Genomic DNA, 12,709 nt, shown 5'->3' on the forward strand with positions numbered 1-12,709 from the left:
GCAGGGACTGGTCAAGCAGGGGATGTACAGAGAGCAAGAGAAGCCATGTTGAGTGGCCTGACCACAGAGCCTCAATCTACAGTGCTAAGATGATAACGGATAAGCCTCATCCCTGCAACTACACACACACACACGTGCACAGGTGTCTCTAAGTGTGAGGCGTAGGACTACAGATTGATTCATGCCTTCATCATTTATTTTTTAATTATTATTATTTTGGCCACACTATGTGGCTTGTGGGATCTTAGTTCCCCAACTGGGGATTGAACCCAGGCCCTAACCAGTGGACTGCCAGGGAATTCCATATTTTTAAAGTTTTTTTTATTAAAGTATAGATGATTTCCAATATTATACTAGTTTCAGGTGTACAACATAGTGATTCAATATTTTTATAGGTTATACTCCATTTAAAGTTATTACAAAACAATGACTATATTGATGATTTCATTCTCTTAAAAGTTCTCAACTTTATCCTAATGGTTCTGCACATTAGAATCACCTGTAAGCTTTAAAAGCTCCTAATACCCAGGCAGACCAATTAAAAAATTAAATCAAACACTTTAGGTTGGAGATTCATCAGTTTTTAAAAATTAATTAATTTATTATTTATTTTTGGTTGCCTTGGGTCTTTGTTGCTGTGCGTGGGCTTTCTCTAGTTGCGGTGCGTGGGCTACTCTATGCGGTGGCTTCTCTTGTTGTGGAGCACAGGCTCTAGATGCACAGGCTTCAGTAGCTGTGGCACGAGGGCTCACTAGTTGTGGCTCACAGGCTCTAGAGCGCAGGCTCAGTAGTTGTGACACACGGGCTTAGTTGCTCCGTGGCATGTGGGATCTTCCTGGACAAGGGCTCGAACCCGTGTCCCCTGCATTGGCAAGCGGGTTCTTAACCACTGCGCCACCAGGGAAGCCCCTCATCAGTTTTTTTAAAAGCTTTCCAGGTGTTTTCAACGTGCAGCCAAGGTTGAGAACCACTGCCTTATCTAGCCCGCTAGTTCAGTGATTTCTGCAACTGGAATCATTTCCAGGGACTTAAAAAAAAAATACCAATGTGCTAATCCCTCCCCCTCTCCAGTCCCACACCAATGGAGTCAGTATCTCTGGAAGCGAGCCTCAGTTATCAGGATAGTTTTTAAAGCTCCTCAGGTGGTTCTAATGTGTAGCCAGGTTTGAGAGTTGAGAATTGCTGCTTCTACTAATACCCTCATAGGTGCATTTACCAGGCATTCACTGGGTATCTCTTCTGTGCTGGGGGAGGGTGGTGAGGAGCCTGGGAACAGCCAGAGGTTGGTTGTCCTCCAGCAGCCCTGGCTGCTCCTACAAAAAGAGGAAGGATATGGGCCCAGCAGTCAGCTTTTCTCCAGTCCCCTCAAGCTGACTTTCCTGCTCGTCATTTCTGGCTCAGACCTGCCATGTGTGTGCATGCACATGTGCACGTGACTTTATAATTGGACCTTGGGACATGCTGAGATTTGACTCTGATTATAAATTTGGAGGCAGTGAAGTGTGGTAGGGGTGGAAGAATTGGCTTTTCCTTGCAAGGTGACTCTGTGATGTGACCAGAATATTGGTATTAAAAAAAAATTACGAAAATCAGCCCCGGTGATTATAGTTGCAGATATCACCAAAAAGGGTTTTTGAGCAAGTCAGGAACAGCCTCAACAGACAGAGGAGGCAGTGTTAGAATGGGTGTATGCCATTTGCTAAGATAACCGTACACTCGGGAAAGACAAATACCTTTATCCTTCAGGGATTATTAGTTGCTGGCTGTGAGCTAATAATACCTAAATTGTTATTGCTATGGGCCACCTGTTAAAATGAGGACTTATGACAGTTAAAGGGAAATTTGACCGAGATAGAGCTGGTGGAATTCTTCACTCATTCTGTAGCTATTTCCACACTTTCTGAGTACACAGTTGGAATAATATACTCTGCAACGACCATAATCTTTACATTATTTCTCAGATTCATAGAGTAAGAGCCTTTATTGTGGTAAGAGCCAAGTGGAAGCCTCCCTCTTCAATGCTCCCTCTATAAGCAGAATCCTCAGATCAATACCGGAAGAATTGCAAAGATGAATGCTACCATTAAAGACTTGAAAAGTGGAGGGGTACTGATTCCTATTTCAACTTAATTTAGTGGTTTGTATAATGCAGAAGACAGATGGGTCTTGGGAAATTACAGTAGGTGTAGTAACAAGAGCTAAGTCAAATTGCAGCTGCTATTCCAGGTATTTCTTTATTGAGGAAAATGAACACAGCCTCTGGCAAATGCTCTATTCTCTACCCCAATAAGCAGAGAATCCAGAAGTCTTTTGTTTTTACCTGGTAGGGATAGCAGTACACCTTCACCTTCTAGCCTCAAAATGATGGCAGCACAGCTTCTAATGTTCAGTGTCAGGGATACAAGCTGGGGCATCTGGTGCCCAGATGAGATGGAAACAGGGGTACCTTCACCAGACATTTCTGCCCCATGATTTTGAGCATTAGATCTGGATGCATAGCCTCTGAGGCAGTTCTTGAACAGCTCCCCACGTCACCCATCCACTTTCTGCACCCACAGACCTTTCATAAATTTATTTTCTATTTAATTCAGGCAGAAGTATGTCTATTGCTTACAACTAGTAACACTGACTGAGACACCTACCTTTAGGAGTCCCTGGAGGGCAGCAAACATCCTACACGGCTTGAAGTGGGGACCAGGGACGTGTCTCTTGATAGAACCAGGATTCTCATCTCCAAATACTGAAGTCACTCACGCAGATGAACAGACCTGAGGTCAGTTATCTCACTGGCTGAGCTTAGGCCACATGTGTGCCCCTTGCCAGTAGAGGAAGAGTATGTCTTAGAGCCAGACTTAGAATTGGGGAAGTTCAGCTCCAGTAAGAGGTCATTACTTGGTCAGTTTCTTTTCTGAATATTTCTAAAGCAAGAAAGCCTGAATCAGGAAGCACCTCCGTTGCCCCTTTCCTGGCAGCATCTAGTTCTTTATCCACTGCTTTAATCTCTGTCAAAAGTGTTCCAGTTGCCTCTGGGTACCGGTCTTCTCCTGGTGCTGAGAGCCTCATGTATCTTTGACGTTACTTCCTGTAGTGGGTCTGTCAAGTTTTCGAATGCCTCCTCTCTCCACTCCTTCCTAAGAGCATCCAGATTTTCTACTGGGGAATTATTCCTCCCCACCCCTCATCGTGTGGAGTCCTAGTGAGAAGTGGTGGTAAGTTCAAATATTTGGGACTGATCAAGCAAAACAAAACAAAACAAAACAAAAAACTCATGACCACTAGATGGTAGTGGCACACAATGAGCTGTATGAGCGTGGCTCTGGGACAGGACTGCGCTCAAGGGAAGTCCCCCACAGCGGGAGACGTTCTAGGGATAGCAGTGCTGGGCCAACCCCTGAAAGGGAAGAGGGCAAGGGGCCTCCCGGGGGAGAAGGGACTCCAAGAGGGGGTTTATGTGTCTAGGCAGGTCTCCGGGTCAGACAACTTCAAAGGGCAGCAGTGGCTTGGGGTCTTTTATAGCTCTGCGGTTTGTCTTATCTATGGCCGGCAGATGTTGGGTGAAGTTTTGCAGGGTGTGTAAAGCAGGCAGGTGCTAAGGGGCTGAAAATATGCTTATTAGGGCTATATTTAAAGCAACTGGATGTGTGCAAATTTGAGTTTGGCCCCCGGAGGGGGGGCTTTTGAGCTAATGGATCCCAGCCTGCTATGAAGTAAACACCATAGGGACCAACACACAACACAGGGGTTATCTATAGCCCTTTTATTGATATATGACAGGCTGATAATAACAAGTGCCTGTCTCCCGCCTCTCTCTTCCACTACAGAAGGGGAGGGAGCAGATCTTTCCTCAACCCACCCTGCTGGTATAGACAAGGGGCACTGTTTTCTGGGGCTAACAGTTGAGAGAGACAGAGAGAGATACAGAGAGAGAGAGAGACAGAAACAGAAACTAAAACCCTGCACTAGCTGATAGGTCTCTGGGTCCACACTCTAGCTCTGAGATGGGGTTATCAGTCAGGCTACATTCTGGTCTAAGTGTCAGTGGATCCAACAATGGCTCGAACAAATAAGGGCTTATTTTTCTCACTAGTTTAGAGTTAATTGGCTGCTGCTTTTGCTTTGGGGCTCCCCAGCGTTGGGACTAGTTATCTCTGTGCCCTTCTTGGTCTTTCCCCATGGTATCCAGGAGCTGTTTGAAACACCTCAGCCGTTGTCCTGGCAGGAAGGAGGGGAGGAAGGGACAGCACCGGTGGTGGAATTTCTTGCTGGAAGCCCCCGACTGATTTCTGCTTTTGCCTCTGTGGCCAGAACTGAGTCACACAGCCACCCCCGCCAGCTGCAAGGGAGGCTGGAAACGTAGTTCATGGATCCTCTGTGAGGGAGGAGAGTGAGGGAGAGGCTGGGGGCTGGGCACGGCTGCTGGGTTAGGCAGCCTGTGTGCGCTGCCTCGGGGCACTGTGTATAGCTGATCATCCTGGAGCACGAAGTCCAGGGGCTGTGCAGGGGCCCCAGCCCTTTACTGACAGGATGTGTCCCCAAAGTCCAAATCAGGTTCAGCGAGTAGTCTCAGATGCAGGTGGTTAGGAGATCGAGAAGGCAATGATTGATTTCATGATTTCCCTAACTCTTCCACATTTGGGAAACTGAGTCCCTGGCTGTGGTTCCTCAACACGGAAGACCATTTTGGGCATTATTCATCTGGGACCTGAGGTCACCAACCCCCTTCCAAACTTAGAGGCAAAGAGTAGAGTTTAGGTCATCACAGGAAACAGACTTCCCAAGATCAATTAAGGTATTAATCTCTCACGTCTGATTTGGGAAACTTAAGCTCAGTCTCTAAATCTGGGACTGAATCACTCTGAACAAGTTATTAACTCTGTGCCCAGGTTTTTCCATCTAAAAAAATCTCTCCTTGCTACTAAATGATGGGGCATAATGGTTTCAGGAGCGCGTGTGCTAGAGTTAGCCTGCTTGGGCTGAATTCTGTGTGACCCCCTCCAAGCCTCAGTTTCCCCACCTATAAAATGAGGATAGTAACAGTTTGCAGAAGTAACTCATTATAAGCACTCAACATGTTAACAGTTGTAATTGTTGGCATTCCCAATGGTATACCTGTCTTGCAAGGCTATATAATAAGTCCTTTTGGTTTTGCGATTGTAGCATCCTTTATAGAGACCTACACACAATTCCTCGGGAAATATATTCAGCTCTGAGACCCCTTGCGTTTGTGTGTGCCGTGCCACTGCCTGGAATCCACCCCGCCCCACCTTTCCGGCCAGCAAACATCCTTCATCAGGATCCCACTCAAGGGTAACTCCCTTAATTACCCAGCCTTCTCCGCCCACTTGTCCAGCTGAGTGGCATGGCCTGTGAGCTCCAGCTCTCCTGGGTGGCAGCCACAGAAAAACCACTGGGCATCACTGCCCAGTGTGAGGATGCTTGAGTGTCTCCCAGAACCCGGGGACCTCAGAAACCGCCTGGAGCCCAGAGAGTGGGTGCTGCAGGGAGCTCTTTCTTCTCTCTTTCTCTTGGTGCATCAGCTTCTACTTTTTCTCTAGTTGCAAACTGGCTGTTTCCCGTCCACATGATAGACAGCAGCTGTCACCCACCCTCCAAAGCCTACATCTCCTCTACTCAAGAGAGCAGCCGGATGGAACTGAAATCTCCTGGTCCTAAGTCCAAATTCCTCAGGAGAGGGGCTCATTGGCCCACCTTCCGCTAGCTGCTCACTCCTGACCCAGCCAACCGGGGCGGGGCGTGGGGAGGAGCAGGGCTGGATGGTGCAAATACGGTGGTTCCCGCTGAATTGAGTTGAGGGGGGCAGTCTCTGAGAAGGGAAATTTGTGCAGGAATTTGAATACAAGCAAGAAGCCACCCTGTTGCCTACTTAGAGCCCTCTGCACGTTCAGAAGGTGTGTCGCCCGCATGCTCCGATCCCAGCAGGGCCACTCACTCTTTCCTTCAAGGTACATTAGTTGAGGTTCTTAACTGAGCAAGCTTAGCCAAAAACTTCTGAGAGCTTGGGCTTCCCTAGTGGCGCAGTGGTTGAGAATCTGCCTGCCGATGCAGGGGACACAGGTTCGAGCCCTGGTCTGGGAGGATCCCACATGCCGCGGAGCAACTAGGCCTGTGAGCCACAACTACTGAGCCTGCGCGTCTGGAGCCTGTGCTGCGGAGCAACTAGGCCTGTGAGCCACAACTACTGAGCCTGCGCGTCTGGAGCCTGTGCTCCGCAACAAGAGAGGCCGCAATGGTGAGAGGCCCGCGCACGGCGATGAAGAATGGCCCCCGCTCTCCGCAACTGGAGAAAGCCCTCGCACAGAAACGAAGACCCAACACAGCCAAAAATAAATTAAAAAAAAAAAATAAATTTATTTAAAAAAAAACAAAAAAAAAACTTCTGAGAGCTAAAGCCAAGAGTGGGACTATATTGGGGCCTCTCATAGAAAGAGTTGGCTGTTCAACTCTTTGCATGAGAGGACCCAGGGGAGCTCTGGGGATGCGGCCACAGGAGTTAGTGACCCTCCTCTCTAGATCCTCTAGTTATTTCCTGCCTCTATGCATTTCTGTTTCAAATTCCCAATTCCCAGGAGGCCGACTCTGACCAGCCCTGATGGGTCGCTGAGCAGTTTGGCTGGGGAGGGCAGGATATATCTATCATATGACCATGGTTGTGGAGCCCTCCCTGTGTATATTGGCATGCAGTTCTCAGAGAAGAAGGTTTTGGGAGCTGGGGAGTTAGTTCAGGCCATAGTGAGAAGAGCCCTGAGTTTGGGGCCAGGAGTTCAGCCTTGCCTGAACCTTTACAGGGACCTTGGGCAAGTAGCTTGCTTTCCCCCAGTTCCCTGTGAACCTCTGTTTCCTCATCTATAAAACTGGGGAGTTGGGCTGAAAGACCACAGAGATCCCATGACATTCTGTCCATTCACACGTTCTCTTTTTCTGGAACTCACCACCCAGGAGCTAAACTTTTGAGACGTCCACAGAAGGGTCTGAGAAATGTAAGCAGATTCTTAGAGTGATCAACTCCTGCCAGAGACTTAGGGACCCAGCACGTTTCATTCTATGCTGCTCAGATGACACTTATCCACGAATAGACCTCAAGGGCTCAAATACTGAGGATTTTCCTATGGTATCAGGAGATTGTGAGAGAACAGGGTGCGTACCAGCTTGAGAAACAGGCGCTCTTTGTTTTGTCTTACTACTGACAGGTTAATCTCTCTGTTAACATAAAGCCATCCTTTCCTTAATTTTAACTGTCTCAAATTTGAGGGACGCTAACTCCCCCCATTAAAGAGTCTTCGTACCTAACTGAGATCGTCCACTTAAGTGCCAATTATGACCTAAGGAATGCAATGGGAAATAGTTCCTAAAGAAATTGTCTTCTTCCAGGATTTCCAGAACATGCCAGGGCCACAATTCTTCAGCGAGGCTCAAACCAAGCCAGCATCTGGTTCTCTGTGATAACTTCATTACGTAATTCATGTGTAAAGGTAAACACAACAATAGGTGTGAATGTTGCAGGACAGCTGCATCTAGCACTCTTCTACTTCCTTTCTGGGCTTCAGTTTTCCCAAATGTACAATGATTGAGTTGGACTAGATACTTTCAAAGTCTGCACTCACAGCCTCAATGTTTACGACTTCCAAGACACACTGATTTTTCAAGGACACGGGCTAAGTTGAAAGAAATTAACATGGCGTCTTACGATGCTGACTGCCGGCTCATGTGTGATAAAAGAGGACGTTTCCCTATTTCTGCTCCCACCTCTCGGCTTCTTGGTCCTTGGGGCAGAATGAGTACCAGCAGAGAGCAGAGGTTACCAATTTTCTTTTCAAAGACATCCCGAGATAAGATAAGCATCTTTCAAAATCAGCATCTACACTTCTTGACTTCTTCCTCCAATACTCTATTGAAATTGCCTTTGGCAAAGTGTCATTGGCGATTGCCTAACTGCCAGATCTAGAGGATGTTTTCCTTTCTTGGCCTACGCTGGAGCGTTTGACCCGCTGACCACCGGTGCCTCCAAACATTCTCCTACTGTGGCATCTGTGATGCTACACTTTCCTGGCCTCCCTCAGCCCCTCGGAGGTTCTTTCTTAGCCTGCTTGTTGGTCCGGTTCTTCACTCAACCGTGAAGTACTGGTGTCTGCCGGGGCTCAGGCCCAGAGCCCTCCTCTGAGCTCTTCAAACTCTCACGCGTTGCTTGGTTTCCACTGCCGCCTGTCTGCAGATGTCTCCCAGCCCTCTGGCTGCGTCTGGACCTTCCTCCCCACCACAGGGTCCTCGCCCTCAACGTGTGAGCTCGTCACCTTCACTCCCCGACCCCCACCCTCACTGCCCAGCCCTCTGCCTCCCAAGTTCCCTCTCAGCAAAAGGCGCCCCAGTTCACCCTGATACCCAAGCCAGAAGCCGGGGAGCCGTCCTTGGCCCCTCTCCCTCCCTCGCCCTGTATATCCAAGCGGTCCCCAAGCCCCAGAACCCCTAGACTGTCCGGACTCTGTCCCTTCTCTGCTTGCTGCCCCCCACCCCCGGGAAGGGCTTCTCATGGGTTATCTCACCCACAGGCGCCCTAGGAGGCGGGTGTGACTGGAGAACTTGAACTGAGCTACGTGTGACTCCAGAACCCAAACTCTTAGCCACTGACTTGAATCTGTGGCGAGAACGGGAGGAATTTTTTTTTCTTTTCCTTTACTGTCACTTGAGTATTAAAAAACCCACTACGAATGATTACTAACTGGTCAGAAAACCGACGCCAAATGCAGTTTACTTTCAGCAAAGAAAACAAACGCCAGAAATCCTTTTCACGCGGTGGTGCGACAGGACGGCCTACTGGGAAAGCTTACCTACTGAGCCCAGGCACGTCGCCTTCCTCTTTCCCAGGCCGGCAACCCCGAGACTAAGGTCCGGACGGGTCTGAATGCCTGCCGAGCACCCTCTCGGGAACCAGCTCGCCCCTCCTCAAGCCAGGGCACCTGTGACTTGTTTTCGCTCCCTTGTGCTGCAGCATGAGGCCCGATAAAGCCTTGCCTGAATGTCTCGTCTGGCCTTCTATCAATTTCTATTGATTAAAGAGTCCAGGGACCCGCGTCAGTAACACCATGACCCCAGAAAACCGCAAAACCTGGCTCACCCGCTCCCCAGCCCCTAAATTCCTAAGAGCTGGAGGGCCCTTGGGTCCTATCCCTCCTCTTCATTTTGTTACCGACACAGGTTCTTGGACTCTTTAATCAATAGAAATCAATAAGAAGCCAGATAAGATATTCAGGCGAGGCTTTACTGGGACTAGTGCTGCAGCACGAGGGAGTGAAAGCAAGTAACAGGTGCCCTTGCTCGCTCCCCGAGGGGGCTCGAGCTGGTTCCTTAAATGCGTAACAACGGGGGTGGGTGAGTGGATTGGGACAGACGGGTGGCTTAGGTGGTCTGCCCAGCCCCCCTGGTGGTGCCCTGGGCAGGGATCATGCTCAGTGCCCTGTTTTTGTTCCTGGCACCTCAGAAATAGCGGTTGGTTTGTGGCCTTTTTGTGCATGTGGTTATTTTTAGTCCCTTAGGGTTTCTTTGTATTCTGTTGCTCGGGGAGATGTTTGCTCAGGTGCAATCACTCCACTGGAGGGTCTCAGGTCCCAGCCTGTCCCAATTTCACCCGAGAGAAAGAGGCCCAGAGAGACGCCCACAGGTGTTGGGAAGGCTTACGGGGGACTCCTGACCCAGGGCCGCTCCTCTCTCATCTAAGTTCCGTATGAACTGAACATGCATCCCGTGGGCCAGCCAGGGGGCTAAGTCAGCAACCACCACCTTGTTTTCTAGGGAAAAGGAATCTTGAGGGCCAGGAGAAGTGTTCGCCGGTCCTCTCATGAGTAAGATGGGCATGGTCTGAGTAGGGGATCCAGCCCAACTTCTGAACTGAAATAAATCTGAACTAAAACGTCTTGGACCCCTCCCCCAGGCCTGAAGTCCTGTGATAAGAATGGCCTGTGCTAATTCATGGAACTTAACACTTAAACAACCGCAGGAAGCCAAGGGCAGGGACCCAGGCTGGCAGAAGGAGTGGCGCTTCCAAGCCACAGACCACCAATGTTTCCTGGACTCTGGCGCTCTTTATTCCTCTGTCCATGCCCTGCCGCCCCCCGCCCCCGCCCCCGTTTGCTGCTGGTCAGTTCATTTTTCCCAGTCTGGCGCCCGTGCAGAGGGGGCCTCGAGGCCGAGGTGGAAGGCGGCAGCGAGTTGGCCCGCGCTCGGCTCTCCTGCACTTGCCGCTTCAGCTCCAGGCTGTCATACACCTGGTAGCTGGCATTGCCCCCCGGGTCCCGGCTGAGTGGCATGAAGGTGGGCCGGGGCGGAGGGTGCTCGGTAGCCTGGACGTCGGGCAGGGGCTGGGAGGAGCGGACGAGCAGGGCTGTGCTGGGAGCCGGGGCCCGCCGGTACGAGGCCTCGGCCAGCACCGTGAGGGAGGCGGAGGTGGTCAGAGGGCGCCGCACGGGCAGCATCTCGGCCCATTCGGCCGCCCGGCGCCGAACTCCTTGGGGTTAGAACAGAGGCCTAATAGGATGGATGTGAATAGCAAACAATAATGAGGGACATACACTAGGGCATGCGGAGAAATAGGGGACTCCACATCTCACATGGGAGTAGAGGAGCCCTGGTCATTTAAATCTAGAAGGGTTCTTGCATGCAATTATAACTTCATTTTAGAGGTGAGACTGCAAGCCTAGAAAGGTTGCACATGACTTGTCCAAGGTCAGAGCTGAGCCAGAGAGGTGTTGGAAATGGGCTCTCCCGCTGGGACGTATCTCCTTGGAATCGGTGGTGGTAATGTTAGACAAGAACACACCGATAGTGTGCCTGTAGTGACCCAGGGATGGACATCTGACTCAGGGAAGGGACATATTAGTGTTGCCCACCTCAGACACACAAGTGGTGGCAGGGAAAACACTTTGCAATCTCGCAGCTTATGTGTGTATACAGAAGAGTTATCAGGACTGAAAATCAAGTCCAGAGGAAACTCCAGCTGGGCCAGGGCAGCATAATGAAAAATTATGAGGGGAAGGAAATTGCTTTCAGCGGCCAGTGCTATCATGGACACAGCTTAAGTCCAGGCTGAAACTAGGAGCCAGAATAATAGGACAGAAAGATAGGACACCAGAGACACGCTCACAGATTAGACCAATGCATGCTGGACCAGGAATTCTTACATTCCTTTTTCCCAGGGGTCTGTCTCCACAGTGAACTAGGCCTAAGTCCATGGGCAAGAAAATTAAGTGGAGACACCTCGAGAAAATTAGAGGCCTATGAAGGAGGGCACCGTCAGAATCCAAGGCTCAATTTGGGGAGCCTAAAACACAAGGTTTCCTAGTCACTGACCAAGAGAGGTCTTCTCCCTCAGTAACCACGAGCCCCAAACACAGCCCAGAACGGGGGAGGCAAGTTTGCATACCTCTGGTCGTGACCCAAGAGACCAGATCAGGAAAACTGAAGCCTGGGCTCTTTCTCACAGTCTGGGGAAATCAGGCGTTGGGTGTCCATGCCTACATCTTACCTCCTCCCCAGAGGGTGGCTTCTGAGCCACCCTAAAAAGAACTAAGTTCTCTGGGCTCTGGGGGAGCTTTAAGATGCTGGGGGTGGGTGACAGGGAAAGGAAAATTGCTCTAAACTCTAAAGCACTGCTCTCCAATAGCATTTTCCATGATGATGGAAACGTTCTAAATCTGTGCCGTCCAATACAGTATCCGCTAGCTCCATGTGACTACTGAGCACTTAGAAGATCATGACACTGAGGAACAGAATTTTTTTCTTTTTTGGCCAAGCCATGAAGCTTGCAGGGACTGAGTTCCCCGACCAGGGATTGAACCCCGGCCACAGCAGTGAAAGCGCCAAGTCCCAACAACTGGACCACCAGGGAACAGAATTGGACGCCAGGGAAATTCTGTTCCCTGAGGAAGAGAATTTTTAACTTTTTAACTTAATTTTTAACAGAATTACTTTTCCTTAATTTTAACTAATTTATATTCTAATAGGCATATTTGGCTAGTGGCTACTGTAATTGACAGTGCAGCTCTAGGGCCTTGGGGATAACGGATTTAGCTAGACAGCGATGGAGGGAAAGCAGGGATAGCTTAGGTCCTCATCAGGCCCTGTGGGATGGGGCTGGGGTGGATGTCCTCACACAACCACAGGACACGTCTCTTGTCTCTTTATTCCTCATGCATATCTGTCCCCTGATATCCCCACTCCTTGATGGTCTCCGGTGAGTTGTTGGATGTCTCTCGGTGAAGGCGCCTGGGAGACAGAGCTTCTCATTTGTCCCTGCCCGCTCTGAACTGTCTCTGGCGGGCGTCAAAGACCACATGCCCTAGCCGGGTGCCTGACCCAGGACAGTAGGGCTTCCAGCTGGTCTTGGGAGGCGTAGACATCTGGCGATAGTTCTGGCAGGCTGGAGGAACTGTATCCATGGGGTGGCACACCCAGTCTTGGCTGCCTGCTCGCCGGGAGGATGATTGCAGCTCAATCAGCACAGGTACCTCTGAGAAGGTTTGCAGGTCATTGTAGGTCAACTGAGCCTTGGGAGAGCAGGAGTTCTGACTGGGCGGGACAGAAGTCCATGGTCTGTGCTGCCCTGCATCCTCCTTTCGAGGAACTGCCTCAGATCTAAATAACTTTCGGGTCTGATGTGGGCCCAAAGCTTGGACAGAGTCAGTTCCTAGAGGGTTCTTGT

The sequence above is a fragment of the Balaenoptera musculus genome, chromosome 20, assembly GCF_009873245.2.
Source record: "Balaenoptera musculus isolate JJ_BM4_2016_0621 chromosome 20, mBalMus1.pri.v3, whole genome shotgun sequence".
Taxonomy (NCBI): domain Eukaryota; kingdom Metazoa; phylum Chordata; class Mammalia; order Artiodactyla; family Balaenopteridae; genus Balaenoptera; species Balaenoptera musculus.